At 49.9% G+C, this 20,883-nt stretch overlaps 1 protein-coding gene and 1 long non-coding RNA gene across 7 annotated transcripts in view; one reads left to right on the top strand and one right to left on the bottom strand.

Moving 5' to 3' along the window:
- Rai1 (retinoic acid induced 1) overlaps nucleotides 1–20,883 on the bottom strand; it is a 97,934-nt gene that overhangs the window by 21,670 nt on the left and 55,381 nt on the right. The window contains exon 1 of one of the 6 annotated variants that reach the window (XM_040748763.1): nucleotides 2,260–3,357. The exons of the other annotated variants lie outside the window; for them this stretch is intronic. The gene's annotated coding sequence lies outside the window, so the exon portion shown is untranslated. Of the gene's footprint in view, nucleotides 1–2,259; nucleotides 3,358–20,883 lie in introns of those variants that run through there. 6 annotated transcript variants of the gene reach the window in all.
- Nucleotides 646–1,917, top strand: LOC121141350. The gene is made up of 2 exons (XR_005878238.1): nucleotides 646–1,255; nucleotides 1,580–1,917. It is a non-coding gene; the product is annotated as an uncharacterized LOC121141350 (long non-coding RNA).

Below are 20,883 nucleotides of genomic sequence, written 5' to 3'. Positions count from 1 at the left end.
AAGGTGGAGGAAGTGGCTTCCCTCCTGAATGAAGCTGGCAGGCAGCAAACAGCAAGGTGGCTTCCAGTAGCAAGCACCTCCTACAGAAGTTACTGCATACCTTGGTCCAGCTCTGAGCTCAGCTGCTTATAGCCAGTGGTCAATGTGCCTGCCCTGTTTCCAGGGTACTGGTCCCTGGTGCTTTCATGGCAGCTGCTCTTATGTGACCATGGCGATTCTAGGTCTGTTCTCCCAGCAGTATCAGCAGCAGAGGGGCCGCTGGCTCATTACATACTGTGCTGTCTCTAACATCTTTGGAAGACAAGTATCAGCATGGGAAAGCAACCAATCCCCAGGAATAGGGCACATTCTTCCTTAACATTCCAATTCCAAACTCGCAGAGATCAATGGAAGCCCAGACAGGGTCAGTGACTTGTCCACCAGGCTTAGCAGTTGTGTGCCCCAGATGCCTCGGTCAAACAGAAACAGAAAACATGGCTTTCCTTCTCTATACCCCAGCAGGGAGAGATCTTGCTGCATCCTGGAGTCTGGCTGGAACCTCCCCTGCTGCCTGCCCCAAGGGCTTCTCACTGCAGCATGCTGACAGCACGGGAGGTGTAGCCCTGGCCCCCTCCCAGTGCCGGTTCCATATGGGGGAGCCGGGTACCGGAGCCCCCTCCTGCATCGGCCCCAGGGGAGGAAGCCGCCTGTCAGGCTGCCTCGGCGTGTCAAATCCTCTTGCTGCCTAATTGTGAGACGGCGGCGTTTAAAGAAACGCTTTCTGGCCGCCTGCCACACCGCAAACTGCTTGGTATAATTTTATTATTAAGGAGAGAGAAAAAGAGAAGGGGCTGGAGGAGAGAGAAAGGGGAGAGCGGAGGAAATTGCTTCGTCCAAGTCAGCTGGTGGAGTATTCCGCTCAATATGAAAGCGGGGACAGCTTTCCAGTTGGCAAGCTGACTCCGTTAATTGCGCATTCAGTCTCTACTTAGGGTAATTGGAACGAAGCGGGGCCTAGCTCTGACAATTAGGGTCTGCGACTAGGCCATTAACCCTTTCTGCAACCAGCCCCCGCCCCATCGACACCAGGCGGGGTAGGGATCAGGCGAGGACCCCACACTGAGGTGCGGGCTGCAGCGGGGAGCTGGACGGGGAGCCGCGCGGAGGGTGGGGTCTGCGGCCTCTCCGCCACTGCTACAGATGTTTCGGCCATGTAAGACAAAGGCAGAGCACGGCAGTCGCCGGGAGAAAATCCGCAGGACTCCCTCTGGGGCAGGTAAAATTTCACCTTCCATTGGTACTCCCCTCCTCCTCCTCGTCTCCCCGACCTTCCGCCAATCCGGGTAGGGCCACCAAAGACGCTGCGACGCCTCCTGCGCAGCCCAACCCACTGACCCCAGCAAGGTCACGGCGACCTCCGGCACACCCGCCCGTCCTCAGTCAACGATCCGCAGGGACTGTGGGCGCCCGGAGAGGAAGGGGGCGCTGCGCTTGCCATGAGGCAGAAGCAGCCAAGATGCTCCCCGCCTCCCTCCCGCCTGCACCCGAGCCTGGGGGCGGCCCCAGCCTCCATCATTCATTTTCCTGATTCCCGCTGTAGCCGCCCTCGGAAGTCAGCCGAGTGAAGCAGCTGTTCCTTGCACACTCCACTTGACCAAAGATGATGATAAATGAGGCCAGGGCTGCGTCAGGGATGCGGCGGCAAGGGCCGTGCAGGGCGGTGCGAGGGGCCTGCAGCCCCCGCACTCCGCTCGGCTAAGTGCGCGCCCGGAGGACAGCGTCCGAGAACCCCCTTCCCCCCGTCCAGCAGACCTTCTTGCAGGTCCGCACCCTTCCTTGAATACTGGGGTCCCCGCGGTGTCCTCTCCTCCTCCCCCAGCACGCGCGCCCCAAACCTATTAATGTTCGTAAATAATGAATAAAGAAGCGCTTCCTACAGCCGCGCTGGGTGCGGGCGGGGGCGGGGGCGGTAGCCAGAAGCTCGAGGCTGGGGAGAGCGCCGCCGGCCGGGCCGAGGGGCCCGGGGCGCGCGGCCCCGCACACGTGCAGTCGTGGCGTGCAGGCGGCACCCCGCCCGGCGGCGGAGGAGGGGAATCCCGCGCTGCCCTCCCCAACGCCACCTCCCCTGGAGTCCTCTGGCACCGAACGAGGCGAGAGAGTGAGCGCGAGCTTCCCAGCCGAAGAGGGTTATTTTTAACCTGCCCCCCTTTCTATATCTGCCTCGGCGGTGCGCGCCCGCCCGCCCGCCCGCTCCTGCAGCCGAGGACGCGGGCTTCTCACCTCGCTCGCAGGCTCCGGACTCCGCGCCTCCCCCGGCCCGGCCCCCGCCCTTGCGCGGGCAAGCGCCGCTACACCTCAGCCTGGAAAGGGCCGATTAGGAGCCGCGTGCCTTTCAGCTAAATATCCGAACCGGGTGGGATGGGGGCGGGGAGCCGGCGCTCGTCCCCTCGCCTCCCTCGCTCCCTCCCACCCTGCGTGGAGTGGCGGTGCGAGGCGGCTCCAGCTCCCCGCCAGCCCGAAATAGCCGGTCCGAGCACCGAGGCCCCTGGGGTTCTCGGCCTGGTCTCAACATCCTCTAGTTCGCAGAAGCTAGAACTCCACGGACCCTCAGGCAGCAGCGGCGCCAAGCGGGGCGCTGCCACCCCACCGCCAGTCCCCTTCCCTAGGCCACTAGACAAATAAGCCATTTGGACAGCAGTAGGCTGGTCTTGCCGGAAACTTCACAGCAAGCCCCTTCCCGAGCCAGGGGAAATGCCACGAGCACACAGGAAGCTCTGGCGATCCCTTTCCTCTCTCTTGTTGGTCTGCCTAGGCTCGCCCCAGGGAGAACCTCAGCTTGGCTCCCCTCCTTCAGACCTTTCCTCCCTCAGAATGAGGTCGCAGGAAGTTCGTGTCCGTTGTGGTTGCCCTTCTCCCCCAAAGGTCACCCACCTAAACCTCATTTTGCTCTTTAGAAGAGCTGAGCATCAGATGGCCAGCCTGAGCCAGGACCAGCATTTGACTGGGCCCCTCAAGTACCCTGGCGTTTCCAGACTGTTCCTCGTCCAATCCACAAGTCTCATGATTTGGGGTGTTAGGAACCCTCCCTCTTTAAGGAGAAGGCAATTAGCTCGGCAGTGAGCAGGTAAAGTGGAGGAAGTGGTGGCCATCCAATGCACAGAAACCATGGGTTTAGCACAGCGGTTCTCAACATGTGGGTCGCCTAAGACCACTTACGATTCACAAGTTACAAAATTACAGTTACAAAATAGCAACGAAAATAACTTTATGGTTGGGGTCACCACAGCATGAACTGTATTAAAAGGTCACAGCATTAGGAAGGCTGAGAACCACTGGTTTAGCAGCAGAAAGAACATAGCCTATTTGGGCACTGGAGACTGTTCTCCTGAGGCTTGACTTGGCTAGATGAGGAAAAAAAAAACCAAAAAAAAAAAAAAAAAAAAAACAGCCTCAAGGGGCCAGGTTTTGGCTGGGTTCATCCTTGAGTACAGCCCAAGGGTCAGTAGTAGCATGTAGATAAGAGGTTGATACCAAGGGTGGCTGTGACATACTCAGGCCAGGGCTTTAGCTAGGAAGGATCTGGAAGCCAGGCAGGGTTAGGAGGGAGAAGAGGACTGGTACCTAAGCAGAAACAAGGTCCTGGGGGGGGGGGGGAGATGGTACACACTGGGCTCTGCCCTACATCAGTTTTGGGAAGTTCTTCCCATCTCACTGTTGAACCCTGCTCTTCAGCAGAGGCAGATGTTGTTTGAAGACACCTCTTGATGCCACCAGAGGTTTTACTTCCACTCTCAATTATCCTTCCCAAGGTGTAATGTTACTTCTCATTTCCAGAAGTGGAAATGGCACCAAGGAATAGAAAGGGCTGTTCTAGACTTTACTGGTCCATCACCCCCACCCCTGCAGGGTTCTAAGCTGGGCTTCTGGCTGGGGGAGGGATGACAATGACCAACAACAGGCACTGGAGAGAAGTGTCACATGACCAGCACACTCTATCAGGGCTACTTGGCATGAGACTGAATTCTGCAGATTCACCTGAAGACTATGAATGTCACCCAGAGCACACTCCTCCAAATATGCATGACTGTTGTGATAAATTACAAATTCATTTAGGGCTGGATGTTCCTGTGCAGTGCTACTCTGCCCCAACACTAGACTAATGCTCTGATTTTGATCTAACAGGTTCTCAAGGTAGGGAAGTCACTGGGCTTGCAACTGCTCTCACTACAGGAAAAGGAGAACTTCAGTTGTACAATGCTGGTGGCTGCCCTGATACAACCAGCCTCAGCGTGAGCTGGCATCCTCTGTTCTGGGGGCAGCCTGGAGAAACTTCATGGGGACCTTCCTGGGTCTAAATGGGAAGTTGGTTGATTACCCTCTCTAAACAGCTATAAAATGGGATGGGACTTAAGAGAAAACACAAAGCCTGGGCAGTTGAGTCCAGCACCAACTGTTTTGAGCACTGCTCATCTCACAGTGAACACTAGTACTTGAGCTCAGCCTTGTGTGCTGGTTCTATACCCAGGCCCACGCTCACTTGGACCTTGCCTCTGACTGCAGCCAACCTTTCCAGAGCTCTCTCCCTGGCTATCAGACCATCACTACTGGGGAGGGCCCTCTTACAGCTGCACAGAGCTAACTTGGCCTGGCCCACAGCTGCTTCACTTTGGAAATTTGTGGGAGAACTCCTCATAAATGGTAGAGAATGGCAGACTGCTGAATTTACTCCTGAGGGGCTCCAAAGATAGAGCAGCCAAGGTACCTGGAAAGCTCATGGGACTTAGGGTTGAGTGAGAGATGTAATCACTCCACACCTTTCACGATGAAGCCGTGACAGTGAATAGCTGAGAGTTCAAATCCCAGCTCCTGCACACATACCTGAGTAACCTTGGGCACTTAACTGTTCCATGTTTCATGTTCTGAAGTTGCAAAATATTCTAGGCATACAACTGGCAGGGCTATTATAAGACTACACCCCTTGGAGGGGGGTGCTGGAATTGGACTCTTTCCAGTCATGCCTGCCCTTCCCTTCATATAGATGGACCAGGCTCTGTGGGTGTTCATCAGGTCATCAGTCACTCCGTTTTCTGAGTATGTAGGAGATACAGACATGGTGCTGCCTCTGTGTGGCTGGTGAAACATGTAAGAGAGGGAGCCCTGGTCCAGATGGGGATGGAGAGGGTAACTAGTTTACCTCTCAGTGAGGCACCTTCTGACAATATGGACCCAAGTAAAAACTCAACGCAGCCACTGTCTCAGTGCAAAGCAATCTGTGCAGTCAGTCAATTTCTGCAGCAAAAAGCACTGTCATCCCCTAAGTGTCCAGCCACAGGATCAACAACAATGGGAGTAACATTAGAAGCCAGAACCAATTACATGAGTAAAGTTTCATCCTTTGGGCCACTGGCCACCTGCCTCCACCTCAGTGTGGCTGGATGGAGACAGGCTACCTAGAGATTGCAACTTCCTATATCATGCCCTCTATTTGGTACAAAGGATACTAAGGCCCCCATAGGGTATAAAGTTGGACCTGACCACTGTACACAGATCTTCATGCATGGGCAGCTGTCACCCAGGCAGTGAGAACCTCAGGGCTGGTGTTCAAAGGCACTCTTAGTTTTTGTGTGTCTTTCCTCTCCCTTTTGTGTGGTCCAGCAATACATTCTCCTGTAATCTTTCCAACAAGACAACACATAAAATGTACAGCCAGGCCAGGCGTTGGTGGCGCACGCCTTTAATCCCAGCACTCGGGAGGCAGAGGCAGGCGGATCTCTGTGAGTTCCAGACCAGCCTGGACTACCAAGCGAGTTCCAGGACAGCCTCCAAAGCCACAGAGAAACCCTGTCTCGAAAAACCAAAAATAAATAAATAAATAAATAAAATGTACAGCCAGATGCCATCCAGGGTTTGTGAACCCAAAGGCTAGGAACTGAGGATTGCTGATGATAGGATCAAATCCTACCCCTAACCTGAGCTGGGGTCCTGTGCAAGTAGAGATTAAAAGAGATCGCATGGACAAGCTGTCAGAGCAGCCCTGAATAGACCCGGGACCTCTCCGTCCTTTTAAGAGGTAAATATTGACATACTTTTTTTATAGCAGAGGCAAAGGGCTGGAAATCCCAACTGTTCTTTGCTGGCTGCAAAGGTGTGGCCAGGAAGACAGGAACTCCCGGGAGTCATACAAGTCTGATCCCCATCCTCCCACCAGCTGGTTACTGTTAGGGTGGCCAGACACACCAATTGGGCACATAGGCCTCATGGCAGTGTCCTGTCACATGTGTCGACTCTGGGTGGAGCTGACCTGGCAGACTGGCTGGAGGCCCTACAGTCCCAAGCCTGTGAAAGGTTTTAGATAGCTTGCTGTGTCTCACTGTGGTCTACAGCTTGCTTTTTCCAGAGTGTCCTCACAAGAGTCTTTGGAAGTAAACACCAAGTACCCAAGACCCTGGGACTGATTGGCCCTGGGACTTCACTGAGTTACCCCTCTCTGGGCCAGTGATTCATCACCCTTTAAGCAGGGACAGCAGTTAAACATCCACCTTCCAGGACAGAGAGCGCCACTAAGAAACTGAAGTACCTGTTACTATCACACTCTGACCAGTCTCTCTGACTTTCCAGGGACTGGCCTCTGTTCTGAGCATCATTCATTTTTGTCAGCACTCATTTTGCAGACAAGGCACAGAAAAGGTCTTAGGGCATTTGTGTATTTGATGAAAGATCTAACAGCATTACATAAATCATGCTGGGGTGGTGGGTTGACCCAGAGGCAGAGCCATGACATAAGACTCTACATGTAGTTGAGGTGTAGGTTCCATGTTTTCGGGTGTGACTGCAGCAATGTTTTCATCCCCAGAGAAGCCACAAGGAACACAAGCCCCCTACTTTATAGAGAATACGATTAAATCCTGAGAGGCCAAAGGATGTCTTGGGAGCAGCAAGACTTGGATTTAAATTAAGCCTGGCCCCAACTCTCTAGTCAGGGCAGGAACACTGGGCAGGACCTTCAGAAAAGAAAGATCATTTTAGGGCTGCAGGGGCTCCATTCAAGCTAATGCTTCCTTTGTGGTCACTGTCTGGCATGCCTGACCTGCTGTCTATTTGGCCACCTTCAAGCCAGCTACAGGAGCTGAGCAGACCGTTTTACACAGAGAAATTGAGGCCCACTGAAGACAGAGACTTGCTCAAGGCTCTGAAACTCACTTCCTGGGACCTCTGAGCTTTCCAAAAGACTACACAGCCCCTCCATCCACTCTTGACACCCACTCGTACATGCATTTATTCTCTACTCGTCCATCTATTTTCCCATCATCCACCTGTTTACCCACCTGTCCATCCACCAATCTGCCCAGCTATCCTTTCATCTGAGAAGCAGCTCTACTCTATGCCATACAGGTGCTAGGAACGAAGCAGCCAGAGACAGAAAAAGATCAATACCCGTGTAGAAGACAGCTGAGTGCTGAAGAACAGGCAAAGGCTGGACTTACTCCTGGGAAGGACACAGGACCAGAGGGATAACCCTGAGGAAGTCCTGAGTTTTGAGGGATATGCAGGAATTACTGAGGGGAAAGGCAAAGACCAGTGCAGAGAGGCAAGGTCTGAAAATGTGGGCTCTTAAGTTGGGTGTGGAAATGAGACAGGTGGTACCCAGATCATAAATGTGCCAAGTGACAGTGAGCCACAGAGTACAAACAAGAGCAAGTGACACCACCAGATATATGCATGCTATGAATCATAGTGATTATAGAGAGGGATAAATAATGGAGTTCAGTTACGATGAGACTGGATTATCTCCTAGAGAGCAGTGATGGGATCAGACTACTAACCTGCCAATGTATGTCCTCAACTCAAGTATGACTTACAACTCTTGGTGTGCCATAACCAGGGAGGACCAATACTTACAGGTAACTAGCGCATGTCTGTAGCTCAGAGGACAAAGGAGTCTCACAACACGGGCCTCAAGGCCTACCAAACCCTCATGTTCAGCTAAGGATGGTGGGATCTGAGGCCTGCCTGGTGGTGGCCACCCTCCTCAGGTGTGCTCCTTGATCTCACTGGGAATTAATGGGGGGGGGGCACTCCTAGTACAGGGTGATGGAAGGCAGGTGCAGGACATAAAGGAAAGAAGGTCCCTTAGATGATGAATAGCTGTGTGGCAGTCCTCTGGGCAGCTCTAAGGAGGGATAAGCCCCAGCTATGCTGTGAAGGAAGGGCATGTCCTAGTGAAGGCTGTGGACCTATGCAAAGGTAAACAGGAGAACTGAAAATGCCACATATCCTCTGTGGGGCTCTGCTATGTTTTGGTGCCCTCCTCTTCAGACGTGCCCATTTTCCTTACATACTAGATGGGCTCCAGGTCCATTTCCCCCTCACAGCTTTCAGAACCTTCACCAACAAAAGATCTTCTCCCATACAACCGCACTTAGAGATGCCCACTTGCTGTTCTAAGAAACTCAAAAGCATAAATCAGGTCTCTGATGGATGTGTGAGTTGGGGCAGGAGGGATCAGACTGTGGAGAGCCTTGTGTCTGTCAAATGAATGAGTGGATAGGTAGACCAATGAAGTTGCACCCTCGAGTAAAGCCACTGCTGTTTGTTAGCCTGTGAAAAACATGATTCCCTAAAGTTTTTAAGAACATGGCAGATAGTTCCCAGACCCTCATTGTGGTGCCTGGGCTGAGAAACTCAAGTAGGGTTTGAGAACCCCCAAGCCAGGGTTCTGTCTACATGTGAGGTACTCCAAATACCCTCTTTAGAACTCTGTCCTCACTTGGGACACCACTAGGAATCCCTCTGTAACCTGTGAGTGTCAAAGACTGGGATCTTTGGGAGCTTCATTGACAGGATGGAGGTGGGTAGGGGGTGGGGGGATGTCTGTACAGGCAGAGCACATGCCTACTCATAGGCTGGTGTCTCTGCAGCTCAGGAGAGCAGGGTGTTTGTCATCTGCTGAGGACTATGGGAATGGTTTAAGATGAAATTTAAGCCCATTAGTGCTTAGCTAACATCAGCAGCAGCAACAGCAAAAATGAAGATGGCAGGGTGTGTGAGTGCCATAAACTGTCAGGGTCAGCGCTGCCTCTCTCAGACCTGGCTCCCACCCTCTGCCAACAGTTCTGGGTACCATGTCCACTCAGACATCAGTATCACTGGCAGCTCTGCCCTCTGCTCTAGCCAATCTTGGAGATCCAGCCCCTGGGTCAGCATGTGACCAGAGCCAGCAGGCTGAGCCATAAGAAAGGAATCTGCCAGGAAGCCTGAGTATGGCAGAGACAGCAGCTCCTTAATCTGGTTCCTTTGATAACTTCTGTCTTTTTATGCACATGCAAGGATGCAGCTCTACCCTGCTCAGCCATCTCCCTGCAGCTAATGCCTGACAGCTCTGTTTATGTCTCCCCGTAATTCTGCAGCTTTATGGGTTCCCCCCCCCCTTTCCAGGGCCATTAAGCTCACAGCTACAGGCTCCATTCCCTGCCCCCGCCTGCCTTTGTCCTTGAGGCCTGGCTGCCCCAAAGCTCTTTGGGAGATAGGCTGTTCCCTCCTGGTTAGTGGATAAGAATCCTGAACCCCAGACCTTGTCTGGAGGCCTCACTTAGGCCAGTCCCAAGCTCTCCTGATACCAACACCTTCATCCTTCCATCCCTGGTTATGTTGGCCTATTCCCAAGGCAGATCCCACAGCTGGTGGCCTGGATGGCTGAGTGAGCCCATAGCTCTGCCCAAATTCTCTTTTTCCTCTGTTCCTCCCTTGGCCTCTTTGAGTACAAAGACCCCTGACCTCATCTCTCTTCTTATTCTCTGAATCTTCTGACTGGGATCTAGTGTATCCCTGGCATCCTCAAGCCTCTTCCACTCCATAGATTCTCTCCCACGACAATTTACACGGGTTCCCCTGCCAAGGTTCCTCCAACCTCACTCCACAGTACAGAGCATGCCACATGCCCAGCTACCACAGATTCTATGCCTACATCCCAGAGGGTTTTCCCAGTCTCTAGTCCCTGTATCCCCATAGAAGCTCTGTTCGTAGTGCTTTATTACTATAAAGCCTCCAATGGCTCCCCATCCTTCAGCTCAGCACAACTCCTCCTTAGTGTACTATACCTCCAGCTCTAAGACCTGGGCTGCAGCTGCCCCGTACTTCAGTAGACACCAGGTCTCAACTTGCCCAGCTCCCTCAGTTGGAATCAGTTCTTCCCTTTGCATTGCATAAGCCTCTCCTAGACCCCTAGGAGAGGTCTACAAACTCATACCCTGTGCCCCCACTAAGTGCTAGCTTTCTACATGCCCTAAATGGGCTCCTGTGTCCCTCAGTCCTCAATGTTCACATTTGTAAGCAATAGCCTCTTGGTGTACCATGTTGGGGCCACCAGTGAGATGAAGCAGGGTCACATTTGACCAGAGTCAGCCCCTGAAAGCTGACTGGAATATTTTAAGGTAGAGCCCTGTTTTGTCTCTCCTTTTAGAGATTGCTCACTTCCACTTTGAGGCTTAGTGTTTCAACCCTGAGGTGGCCCAGTAGGGAAGGAAGGAGCTCTGCTCCATACTCTGGGGAGACCAAAGCACACAGTCACTGGCTCCTGTGCAGCCGGAAGAGCCTCTCTACCTGCTTCTTTTAGCCCCCTTTCTGCTGAGCAGCCTGTCTACCACAGCCCTGCCCTGTGTGCACACTCTCAGCTGCCCCTCAAACTGCTCAGCACCATCATCCAGCCTTTCCGCATACTAGATGGCCTGGTCCTGTCCTTGTATCTCCCTCATGGATGGGTACCAAGATACCTTGCCTGTCTTTGCCACCTGGCACTACCCGCCTAGCCCAAGAAGACTAAGAAAGTGTCCTATTATATATGCTTCCTTTTCTGATGTCTATGGCCCAAGGCTTGACCCTTTAACTCAGTTTCAACCATATCATCCCACACCTCCTCAAACGTGTGGCCAAGAGTTCTGAAATGGCCAATCAGACTCTTATCCCACGTGACCCTCAGGGGTCTTCTCTGCACAGGACATCAGGCAGACAGAGCTGTGGGAAGCTTGATGGAACTCTGCTGCCAGGAGCCAGGGGAGCTTTGTGATGTGTGAAGCCCTTGGTGAAAACAGTAAGTGATGGCAGAGCTGTACCATGAACACAGTATTTCTGAATATGGGTCCTGAACAGCCAACTTGGTTGCCAGGGGTCATGGACGCCGCTGAGAAGTGTCCTGAGATCACTGGAGTCCTGCTGAGCACTGCAGTAGGACCAAGAGTTAATGCTGACCCATTCCTGTGGCCAGCTATGCCCAGCCCCCAGCTCCATCACCCTGACAGCAACAGATACTCCCTTCACCAAGCAGCTACCGGCTGCAAAGCATATGCTTTCACCAAGGCAATTGGCAAAGAGCCACCAGATTATAGGCTGGGTTGGGGCTAGGGTTCAAAGCTGCAAATCCCTTGGCTAAGAGGTGGGAACATGCTTGCTAGAGGCAGCAGCAGCCAAGTCCTTGGTACCCCAATGACTACATGTTCAGTAAGTGTCATCCAGTGCCTGCCCTGACACAAGTATCACCAGGCTTTCTTAAATCTAAGGAGGGCAAAGCTGTAACAATCAGATCTCTGAAATAGGCAACATATCCATATCCCCTAAGCAGAATGTAAGAAAATGACCATCAGTTTCTCTCCCTGAATCAAGGCTCAGAGAAAGCAAATGATTCCTGTAAGATGACACAGGACAGTAGGGCCTCCAAATCCCTGCCCGCAGTATTGCTGCTTCCAACGAACTTTTCTTGTTACAACAAATGCCAGGGTCCGATATATAATGAAAAAGGCATAGAATCAGATAGGTGTTCAACACAACCCCAATTTTGTGACACAAAAAGTTGACATCAATGCCTTCTCATCTAAGAGGTTAGAACTAATTTTTTTTCTCATATTTTCCACCAAGGGTTTCTAAAAAGACCAGTAGTTCTGTGTTTTCTAGAGTGAATGGGGGCAGGAGCTGGAGTAACCAAATTCTGGTTAATAAAGCATTAACATAGATACAACATAGGCATCATACAGCATAATGTGTCAGTTCTAGCCCTTGGTGATTTGGCCTCTCTGTCATTCTTTGCTGGTTTAGAAGGCTCCTTGGGACCTGAGGTTCCTCCACAAGACATAAGCATCCTGGATAGTACAGGCCTGTGGGAACAGCCGGATCCTTCTCTGTACCTGGATCTGGACCTGCTGGGGAAGGAAATCTGTCCCATTGTATGCTATGCTGTGCTGTCCAGCCAGTCATGATGGGCCTCACCTGTCTCCATCTCCTCTTTCTTCCATGGAATTCTGATTATACTGGGGTGGCCCACAGCCCTGCTACTTAGGGAATTTGAACCACTGCAGGGCCAGGCTGGGCTGACACTGCCAGCACAGCTCCCACACTCCCACCATCATTCTGTAGACAGCTCTGGATCACCCCTACCCAGAGAGGCCCTTGGGCCTATGGCCTAAAAGCAGCTGACAGCTCCGTAATAGAAACAGCCACCCTGAAGCCTGAATGACACTGTGCTGGTCTGACAAAGATGCTGAGGCTCACATCCAAGCCTCATTTTTCTTCTTTCTGTTAGGCACTGAAACCATTTACATAAAGAGCCCACATGGGTCTGCAACAAAGATACATTTCTCCCCGAATCCCTTTCAACCTCTTGAGACACTGTTTGTCAGACCTGGTCCCTTTTCTGGGACAGGTGTCTAAGGACTCCTGTACTTGGGTCACCTAGACATAGGACTGGGGAAACCAGGGGAACAATACCTGTGATACAATTTCTAGTTTTTTGATGGTGAGAGGAAGCAAACCCAGTCCTATGACATTTAGATGTTGCACCACTGAGCCACACCCTTGCCCCTATTAACTTCTTCAAAAACAAAAAAACACAGCAGTGGTGGCGCACGCCTTTGAACCCAGCACTTGGGAGGCAGAGGCAGGCGGATCTCAGTGAGTTACAGGACAGCCTGTAACTCTTGCACTTTTGCACAGAGAAACCCTGTCTCAAAAAGCCAAACAAGAAAAGAAAATTACTAACCAATCTATAAGAATCTTAGTCAAGGGGCTCGAGAGATGGCTCAGAGGTTAAGAGCACCGGCTGTTCTTCCAGAGGTCCTGAGTTCAATTCCTAGCAACCACATAGTGGCTCACAACCATAGGTAATGAAATGTGGTGCCCTCTTCTGACCTACAAGGATAAATGCAGACAGAACACTGTATACATAATAAATAAATAGATAAATAAATAATAAAAAAAAAGAATCTTAGTCAAGATGGAAGGGTCTCTGGGAAGAGCCGGCCAGCTATGAGCAGCATCTTTCTCTGTGTGTCCATTCCCAGGCATCTGGCTCTGCTGGCCGGAGGCTGACTGAACTACTGCAGTCATGTCTGCAGCCAGATCTTCCCAGTGGCAAGTTCACAGTGGGCAGCTGCTGGGCCTGTCATTTCCTCAGCTTATTCTGGGTGATCCATGGCAGCTCCTAAGCAGCCTTGTTCTCTGACAGCTAGGACCTAAAACCTTCAAGCCTTATTTTCAAGCAAATGAACTATCTTGGATCCCCCTTTAAGGGCAAGTTTCACCACCCGTGAGTAAAAATACTAGATCCTTGTCCCAAAGAGCCTGGGTGCAGAAAGAGAAGCAGGGTCCACCCTGGTTCAGAGGTTCCTGGACTAGTTCATCTCCCACAAGTCAGATGGGTCTCTGGGTGTGTGTGTGGGACCCTTGCAGGTGCAGTGAATGAGTTCTGCAAAGTCAGGCATTGAAAACTACTTTTGCCAGGGTATAGAATGTGCTGGAATGCCACCATGTGACTCATATAGTAAGACCTACTTGTTGCCGTTTGGGAATCAGTATTCCACACTATGTGCATAGAGCTTACTTTATGGGATTTTTAAGGGGACCTTCAAAAATATTATTTTCTGTGTATAGCATGGCCCCCTAAGTTCCAGGAAAATGGTACTACATAGGAACATTTCTGAATTCTGAAGCTGATGAAGCCAGATGGGAATGACACAAAAAACCCACATGCTCTAAACCACTCATGGAAAGTTAGCACAGTAGATCTTTGTACTCAGAAGATTCTTGCACTGTAAACTGTGAAAGGGCTCATCAGAATTGGGAGGGAAAAAACACTGGACAACTGCCCCCTTATTCGTGTTTCTATTTTACATGATTTTAGTTACCTGTAGTTAGGCCCACTCAGAAAACACTAAATTGAAAATTCTACATATTAACAACTTGTACATTTATTAACTTTATTGCAGTATATTACCATTGCAGTAATTTCTTTAGTTACTGCTCATCTCTTAACTGTACTTACTTTATGCACTAAACTTTAGGTATATATGGGCACTGAAGAATAGTCCATGTGGCCAAGCATGGTAGCACATAGCTTTAATCCCAGTCCTTGGGAAGTGGATGTGGAGGTAGATGGATCTCTGTGAATCTGAGGCTAGCCAGGTCTACACACTGAGTTTTAGACCAGCCAGAGCTACATAAATAAACAACAATAATCTCACTGGAGCTAGAGAGATGGCCCAGCTGTTAAAAGTACTTGTTATTCTTGCAGAGGACCTGAGTTTGATTCCCATCATACAAAACTATTCCTAATTCTAGTTCCAGGGATCTGACATCCTCTTCTGACCTCCACAGGCACAAAGCACATGACATAAATGGAGGCAAAACAGCTTGGAGTGTGATGGCTCATGCCTTTAATACCAGCTCTCAGGAAGCAGAAGCAGCTGGTCTACATAGTAAGTTCCAGGATAACCAGGGCTATATATTGACCCTGTCTCCAAAAAATCAAAACCAAAACCAAAAAAAAAAAAAAAAAAAAAAAAGGAAAAAAGAAAAAGTGTATGTAGGTTTTGGTACTATACAATAGAGTTTCAGGCATCACTGGGGTCTTAAGGTGTATTCCCTGGAATGAAAAGAGACTGTTTATTCATGCACACTATTGGTGACATGTCACTTCTGTACCCATATCATGTTAGAAGCATGGGAGCAAACTGTTGCCTCAAGCAGGGAAAAGGATAGAGAGAGAGGCACGGTCTCAGGGGCCCTTTGATCATGGGTTCCTAGTGACCTAAAGATGCTTTATTATTCTCTGCCTTCCCAAAAGTGCCAAGGTTAGGCCACACGGGCCTTTGGGGAGCCATTTTAAATGTTCATCCAGGAGTAGTACACACCTGCAACCCCAGTACTCAGGGATCTGAGGGGGTTTCAAGGTCAAGGCCCCATCTCAGAAAACCAATCCTGGTATGTGCTCCAAGGCAGTACACATGGTATGTCCAAGGTCCTGGGTTCCATCTCCAGCACTAAGGCTGGAGAGAGAAAGAAAGAACCTAAATTTTCACATATGCAATGACAATAAAAATGGCAATGAAAAACAAACCACTGCTACCACAATATGGCAAGACACTAAGGAAGGCAATCAAGACATGTGCCTGAAATTTGAAGGCAGACACATGACCCTCTGGTGGAAACACCTGAGAAACATGGCAGACTTCTGGAGCTCATGATGTTGCTTTTCTCACCTGGAAAATAAGTTTGATGTTAAGTGTTTGCTGTATGCAAAAATTCATCTGCCGTTCACTTATGAGCCATGTTCTTCCTGTGGGCCAGCCAATGAAAAGTTAGAAAGTAAAGCAGGCCTACAGCTGTGGCCCAGTGGCAGATCATTTGCTCAGAATTTCTGAGACCCCAGGTTCAACCTCTAGTACATGTTCTCCAAAGTGAAACACAGATCTTGGACTCCTTTATTCAAACCCACTGTGGCACTGAACTTCGCTTAGAGTAAGTTATAGAACCAGTTTGGAAGTTGAAGACACAGTGTCTGTCTGGTATGTAGGAGGCTCCAGGTTTGATCCTCAGCACCACCACACAAGCCCGGTGTAGTGGTACATATCTAATTCTACCACTCAGGAGATAGATGCAGCAGGATAAGATGTCCATGGCCATCCTTTGCTACAAGAGACTGTCTAAAAAGACCCACTTGATCTGCATGGTCAACATTAGGACCCTCTCCTATGCAAGTATGCACGTTCCCACCTTCAAAGAAGTCAACTGGTCATGTGGCCTACTGGGTCATGGATATTAGAATGGAGATGGCAAGTGCTATACAGTGTATGCCTGTCTCTCTTCCTCTGTGAAATGAAGGCACTTCAGATGGCTGCTGCTCCATCTGCCTGCCCAAATCTCTGGATGATGTCAGTGAGCCATCTCTTGGTTCCAACATAGACACACAGAATAAGTAAGAGACAAATTGTGCTGGTACTCAGGATGTTTGTAAGGAGGCACATCCAGGCCTCCATACTATTAAAAGGGCCTTCAGGGTTCTTGGTGGCCTGTATCCTAACATCTCTGGCTTTACAAATCAGAAACATTCTGGGTTCCAAGGACTTTGCACAGCAGGCTTGCTTGAATGTCATAGCTGTCCCTGAGCTGATTGAGTGTCTGTCTGGGGGCTGGCTTAGCAGTTAAGAGCACTTGCTGTTCTTTGGAGGACCCAAGTGCAGTTCCTAGCACCCATCTAGAACATCTGCAAACATTTGTAACTCCAGCTCTAGGTGCTCTGACACCTCAGTCTCTGAGTACACATGGACTCAAATGCACATACCTCCATGCAGACACATACCTACACATAATTAAAAATAATTTTTTAAAAAGTCTGGTGTCTGTCTCTGTATGCAATTTCTTATCCTTACTCTATCCACTTCATTTCTCTGCCAATTTGAGGGCGGGACAGGGGTAAGTATCAGCTACCAATTCTCACAGAACAGTGTGAAAAACAGCAAGGTACAAGGCACAAGGACTCCTGACTTCAAAGGCAACTTTGCCACTGCCCACATAGCCTGCACAGCACAGACTCCAAGAACTTTTGGAGAAGCCCTGTGCTCAGAAAGTGCAGCTCAGCTTAGGCCCATCCTTCCTCAGTAGGTGCCAAGGATGTTTGTTATTCCTATCTAGTGGGGGTCGCCAATTGCTTAGAAAAGGGAGAGGTGTGACTCAGAAAATGACTTGAGGAACACAGGATAGTGCCATTGGCCAACCTGTTTCAGGTCATGTGAGTTGGAATCCCAGAGAAATATCTCCCCCACCAAAAAAGGACCTCACGGAGGTCATGATACATGACCCATCTCTACACTGGCCTTCAAGTGCTAGCAACACATGAGCAGGAGACTCTGTGCAACTCTCATCACCTCTACCAGCCATGAGACCACCCCAAAGGCACAGAGGTGGATGGGAGAGGGAAACAGGGAGGGAATCTGGGGCACATGGTGGCCCATGTTCTGGGGGCTCCTGGTTCTACTACATTTGTTTCTGTGTACCCTTCCTCCCCAAGGAACAACCATGGCTAGTCATGGTCACAGCTGGGGCAGTTATGATATGAGCAAGCACACCATCCTCATCTGTGTTACGACAGGACTCACAAGCTCAGAAAGTGTGATCCACTTGTTCAAAATCATACATAGGGGTGTAGGAGGGAGAGGCTAGAGAGATGGTTCATAGCTCAGAGATTGGGACCGTAACTCGAGAGGATCCAGGTTCAATTCCCAGCACCTACATGGTGGCTCACAGTTGCCTGTAACTCCAGTTCCAGGGGACCAGACAACTCACTCAGATATACATGCAGGCAAAACACCAATGCACATAAAATAAAACAAAAAACTCAACAACAAAGTCACACAGGAAGCTGTGTTGGCAGCTTTCCTAATGCCTTTCCTAGTGTCCTCGTCACATGGAGGCCCCAGTTCAGCCAACACGGTCTGGAAGTAGGTGACACTTACTTTTCTCCCCACTCGCCTTCTGCACATGCTGCCATGACTTCTCAGACACACAAACAATCCCTTTCCCCTTATTCCCACTGTCTACTTGGATCTTCTTATAACTAAAGCTATTTCCTGACTGACCCTTCTGCCTGCCTGCTTGCCACATCCCATCCCTGCAGTTCACCACTCTTAAATGTCTTGTCTTGTGCACTTACAAGCTTGTTGTTAGGAATAAAACCCAGGGCTTCATACATACTACACACTCTACCACTAGGCCCCCGACCCTGGTTCTTCGGTTGGATGGGAACTCTTGAGGACAGGACTCCACCTGTCAATCAGGGCACACAGGAGAACATGCTGCTTCAGTGACGTGAACGCTGACTCTGCAGCCCTGAGCAGTACAGAATGCAGCTGACTGCAGTGAGACTGTCTGCTGGTGGTGTTCAGGCTTAGGAGTTCATAGCTCAGGGCACCTCAGCTCCCTCCAACCATGATGCCTATTACAGGAGCCTGCAAGGGCCTTCTTGCATCCCCAGGTTTTGTACACATCGGGCACACTATCCTAGGATGCTCCCCCCTCTCCATTTGTCTGGCACACTGTTAATGGGTTGTCACCTTCACACAAGGGTCATCTCTCCTCAGATTATACTGGAGTCCCTCCCAGAAACGCTATCCCTTGTGGCAGTAGCTTCCTCCAAGCCATAGTTCTTGTTTCTGTCAGAGCACCTACCCACTAGCATTATGGTAGGTGCTCACAAAAATCAAACAATGCAGTTTGGGTTCCAGAGTCAGAGTCTTGACTACACAGAAACCTAAGAAATTGATGAAGTATCTAGCACTCACACCCTAGGATGGTAGAAGAGAGACCAAGCAGTGTTCATTTGCCAGGCTCTTACTACATGAAGAAGCAAGCACACAGGACATCTCTGGGCAGTTGGGGCCAGACAGGGAAAAGGATCTTTTTTTTTTTTAAAGATTTATTTATTTATTATGAATAGCACAATTATGAATACATCCTTCCTCCATGTATATCTGCACATACCAGAAGAGGGAACCAGATCTCATGACAGATGGTTGTGAGCCACCATGTGGTTGCTGGGAATTGAACTCAGGACCTCTGGAAGAGCAGTCAGTGCTCTTAACCTCTGAGCCATCTCTCCAGCCCGGAAAAGGATCTTTCTAATGAAGACTTTATGTGCTGGAGATCTAATATTAATTATAACTTTAGATGCTTGCACAGGGCTTAAGAGAGCTAAGAAAATCAAATCTAGTCAGCATAGCAGGACGCTACTACCTACCACATTGGTGGGTGGGACTAGGCCCTTTCCAAAGCAAAACACAGAGCTACCCAGGACTCATCTGGCCACACCTTTATATTAGCAGTCTTTAGAAGGCAGACAGACTAAGCCCTGGTATGTCTGGCCCTAAAGGCCAAGCCCTCTCCAGGTCACCGTTTCCTATCTGCCTTTCAACATGATGATGCTGTGTACAGCTAGAACTGCCTAGTCATTTGTCTATCTTCAGTCACCTGTGATACTGTAGAGCACAAGCCTGCAGCCCTGGTCTGAGCAGTAGTCTGTAGATGAGGTTGTTTCTTTGCTTTTTTTGTTTTTTTCCATTTGGGGGTAGAGGGATGACAGTGTGTCATGTGGTCCAGACTAGTCTTGAATTTGCTACATAACTGAGGCTGGTTTTGAACTCCTTACTCTCTTGCTGATACCATCCTAAGTTCTGAGACTCCTGGAATGTGCCGTAACCCAGTTCTATAAGTAAATGAACAGAGGTTATGCACTCAATTCCTTCATATACTATTCCCTAACCCACCTACTCCAGAAAGCCCCATTGCACTGTGTACCCTGTGCCCTGACTATCTAGGGCCTGCACTCATGACTCAGCATGTCTCCAAACCTGCTTGCTTACCTTGGAGATACTGGCCACTCGTTTCTTTCCCCGATTCTTCCTTAGGTATGTGTGGAGAGCTATGCTAGGTGCAGAATGTGAAAGCAGGCATGAAAAGCCCAACTCAATCTTAGAAATAAACAGGCTCTGAGCACTCGGTCTACTTGCCTTTTCATGGCTTACTTTTCTCCTTTGGGGAGGGCCCCTGTATCCCTGTGTACCCCAGGGTAAGATTTGCCAAAAGCTGTGTTACCCCGAGTACCACTCCCAGCTTTAAACACGCAAGTTGCCTGATCTCAGGCTATGACCCAAACGTGACTTGGCACTAGGGGAGAGGGAAGACCACAAGAAAACCCATTTTCCCAGGATTTCCATTTGCTCAGTTTTCTAGAATTAACAACTATCTTATTTGTTACTACAAAGAGTGCCTGCTGACACTGATGCCATCGTTGTATGGAAGTCCTGTTTTTTGTTTGTTTGTTTTCTTTTAGATGGGAGGTGTGTACAGAGGACCAGAGGCTGATGTCATGTCTTTCTCAGTTGCTCTGCACATAAGTTTTGAGACTTAACTTGGAGCTCACTGATTTGAGGTAGCTGGTTGGCCAGAACACTAAAGGGATCCACGTATCTCCACCTTCTCAGCACTGAGATTAGAAGTACGTACCACCTTGCCAGCTTTTCTTAATGGATAGCAAATACTTTATTCCCAGCCATCTCCCAAGCCCCTGCTGTTTTCTGACAGGTACTTGCTGGCAGGCCATTCTGCCCCAGGCTCTTATCAGAACCAAGACCAAGGCTGGACTACTTACCCAACCTAGGGCTGGGCATGTAGCAAGGGTCTAACTGAACTTTTGCAGACCCTTCTCTCCTAATTTGTGCAATGAATGCAACAAGATAGCCCATGTGAATGTCGCCCACCCAAGCTCAAATTTGACTGTGCTCCTCCCTATTGAAAACTTTCCATGACTCCAAAGGGCTCCCTAACAGACACTCTTTGCTTTACATTCTAAGCCTTAACAGCCTCTCCCATTTTCTCTTCTAGCTCCTCCAAACAGAATAGCCTGCCACACACCTGTGTGTTGGGCTAATGCTTGCTCCAGGACCCAATCACATGCCAGTTCTGCTGAAACCCACAGACCCTATTCATCCTTCCAAATCCTGGGCAGCCATTTTCCCTCACCCGTACCTCCCTTCTGCCTTACCATCTTCCTTGAGTGGGTTCCTGGTATACACATTGATTCTTGTACTC

Source organism: Mesocricetus auratus, unplaced genomic scaffold (genome assembly GCF_017639785.1).
Source record: "Mesocricetus auratus isolate SY011 unplaced genomic scaffold, BCM_Maur_2.0 Super-Scaffold_100007, whole genome shotgun sequence".
Classification (NCBI taxonomy): Eukaryota; Metazoa; Chordata; class Mammalia; order Rodentia; family Cricetidae; genus Mesocricetus; species Mesocricetus auratus.
The sequence above is the reverse complement of the archived record's forward strand: the minus strand, read 5'-3'. Positions and strand labels throughout refer to the sequence as shown.